The sequence below is a fragment of the Durio zibethinus genome, chromosome 10 (assembly GCF_047325235.1).
Source record: "Durio zibethinus cultivar Kanyao isolate XHJ-2024 chromosome 10, ASM4732523v1, whole genome shotgun sequence".
NCBI lineage: Eukaryota > Viridiplantae > Streptophyta > Magnoliopsida > Malvales > Malvaceae > Durio > Durio zibethinus.
In genome coordinates, this window is record NC_143171.1 from 4,317,611 (window position 1) to 4,320,496 (window position 2,886).

General features: G+C 34.4%; 1 pseudogene across 1 annotated transcript; it reads right to left on the reverse strand.

Annotated features, from left to right (window-relative positions):
• Nucleotides 1-380: 380 nt before the first annotated feature.
• Nucleotides 381-2,257, reverse strand: LOC111292723 (cyclin-D4-1-like; annotated as a pseudogene). The gene is made up of 5 exons (XR_016345607.1): nucleotides 1,790-2,257; nucleotides 1,628-1,714; nucleotides 1,164-1,476; nucleotides 959-1,074; nucleotides 381-709 (listed from the first exon to the last, which is right to left on the reverse strand). The product of XR_016345607.1 is annotated as a cyclin-D4-1-like (transcript).
• Between the last annotated feature and the right edge of the window lie 629 nt (nucleotides 2,258-2,886).

The window sequence follows — 2,886 nt, forward strand, 5'->3', positions numbered from 1 at the left end:
AATATCCTTAATTTGATTTATATTTATTTTAGTTTCATCTTTCCTTAAGTAGTATTTTATTTTTCAAATTGTTCGGGGTCTATGTTTTTTTTAATCAAATCGTAAATTTGGGCTTACCTTCTTGTTTTCTTATAAAGATTATTAGTTATAGATAAAAAAAAAACTTGAATTTTTCTTTTTCAAGAAAGATGGATTTCTACTAATTAAATTGTGTGGATTAATTTTGTAAATATGTAATTGTCATGGTGGCAAAGAAGTTTCCTTATAAAAGTGGATTATTAGTGCGTCAAGCGAAAAGTAGAATAATATTAGTGCATCAAGCGAAAATGCAATGTGAGAAAAACTTTCTCACAAATCAAAATCACTTTGCCATAATCAAATAACAAAACCAAAAGAAATAAATAAATAAAGGAAGAAAAGAAGAAGAAAATCAGGGACACTTTGTAAAAAGAATTGCATAAAATTACAAACCAAAACATGATTTTTTTTTTTCTTTCCTCTATCAGTAAATCAAACATTAATTTCCTGCTCCATTAGCACTTATTTTGCAGCGAGTTATTATTGCTGGAATTCATATTCTGTTGCCAATTTTCTGCAGTTTGCAGCTTCCTTGGATAGCAGCATCAAGCACACCAGTGGGACTTGATGGCGGTGGTTCCAAACCAGACTTTTTCCCTTGAATGATCCTGTAAATCTTCTTTACCATCTCCTGCACTCGTCGTCAAGAGAAGTTTTACCAATTCATTAGTCGATTTTTGTTAGATTTTGGTTAAAAGTTGAAACATACAAACTAAAAAATATCATCAGACTAATCGTTTTCTTTGGTTCCAGAGCAATTCATGCATGCATTGAAGAAGGCATGTTCTAGGTAGATTTGATCTGATCCCTTAGGAAACTAAAACCAAAAAAAAACTTCCCTTCATGCATGCAAATCCTTAAGGGGGAGGGGGGGTCTTACTTTGTTCACTCTATTGTGTAAGCACCCCAAATTCTGGTTGTCCACACTGTGATTAGTCAGCCATAGTGCCACGGCTGCAGCAATTGCTGATGGAGGATAACCCAAGGAATCAATGGCTGCTAAAATGATCAACACAAACTAGGATCAAAGGAAGAATGGGAAAATATAGAAGAGATTTTAAGATTTTAGGCTGATCAGAAATTACCTTTATATGTACTAATAATGAGATCAGAGGCGCAAGAAAAAATATCTGACTGGCTGTTTTGTTGGGAATTATTGATACATGAAATCCTTGCAATGAAATAATATACAAAATCAAAAGGAGTAATGGTGCGCAATCGCCAATTTAGAGTTTTCATGACTAAAAGCTCCATTCTTTGGACTGTTTTGGGCTTAAACAAGAATCTGGGTTTTATTATTTGCAAGTCTATGAGAAAGGGTACGGTTGTTTCCTCCATTTTTGCTGCTAGAGAAAGGCATGATACTGATAAAAGCTGCATAGGCCACCCTTTCCCTTGCTACACATGAACATCAAAAACCAACCAAAGTGGAGGAGTAAATATAATCTTCAAACTCTTCTAATTAATTAGACCCAACAAACAAAATGATAATATGATCAAATCAAACCAAAAAAAAAGAAATGACAATCACCAAGGTCTATTTAAATACCGGTAAAGCTCGAGCTGAGAGGAAACGATCCAAGTAGTTTATTGAAAGATAAGCAGTTTCAGGCCTAAACCTGTAGAAAGAGTGCACCTGAAATTTTTTGAACAATTGATTATGATTAGAAGAAAACAAAGAAGAGAAGAGATTCAAGAAAACTTCTACTACCTTTAGCATCCATTGAACTGCCTCTTGACGAGCTGTAACAATATCAGGAAGATCATAAAATCTTGAAAGCAACTTGGATTCCAGCAACTGATCAACCTCTGAATCAAACATATTAATTAAAGAATCATCGTTATAATCGATGAAGAAATATGAATCTGAAGATGCCAAAGGAACAATTTGACATTCATCATAATCAGGTTCCCAGGAGACAACGTCGCTAGCTGCTTCATTGCAGTACAAATTGGGAAGAGTTGGAAGGTTTAGGGACACAGCCATTGAATTTTTCTGTGGTAGTGAACTAATAGAAGCTAAAATATGATCACTCCCTTTTCAAGTAACGGTTTAGATTCCTAATTAGATTAAGTTCTTTGTGAGATTCTGAACATGGAAGCTTTAAAAATGTTCACATTTTGCCTGGGGGAAGTGGGGCAATTCTCTTGCTGATGTAGGAGAATCTAGTGGGGGACCCTTCAGAGAATTGTGCATGAAACTTCGTTTGGAGTTGATCCAAATAGAGTAGGGCCAATGCCTGGTCCTAGAATTTGTGGAAGACCAACGATTACTTGTTTTTCACTACTTGTTACTTATCTAATTACGGATTCCAGTGTTTCTCAATCTGCAACACCCTGCTGTAATTCTTGACGTTCTCTTATCTTTATCGCAATCATTGTACTTTTTCCACTTCCAAAATCCACAAAGGAAATGAAGCTATAAGTTTCTCTTTTTTGCAGAAAGAAACGAATCAACAGAAGGGAGGGATAAGAGCTCAAATTACTGACTTGTTCCCCGGTAGACAAACCAAAGAGTCCAAACCTGATATTAAGTTGATGTAAACTATGATAAACCAAACTTAAGGAGAAAACCTGCTCCCAATCGAAAGATAAAATCAGCAAGAATTCCGCTAAATCACCAAGTCAATTTTTACATGATCCCCATCATAAAATGTACCATTTTATGAATTTATTGATATCATATTTTTCTTATCTAGGATTGAAGGTTTGGATTGAGTCTAGATGTCAGATTCAAAATGAAATAAGATATGTAAAAGATTTTTCTTCATTTCTTTGACCAAATAAATCAAACAGTAGAAAAAATAT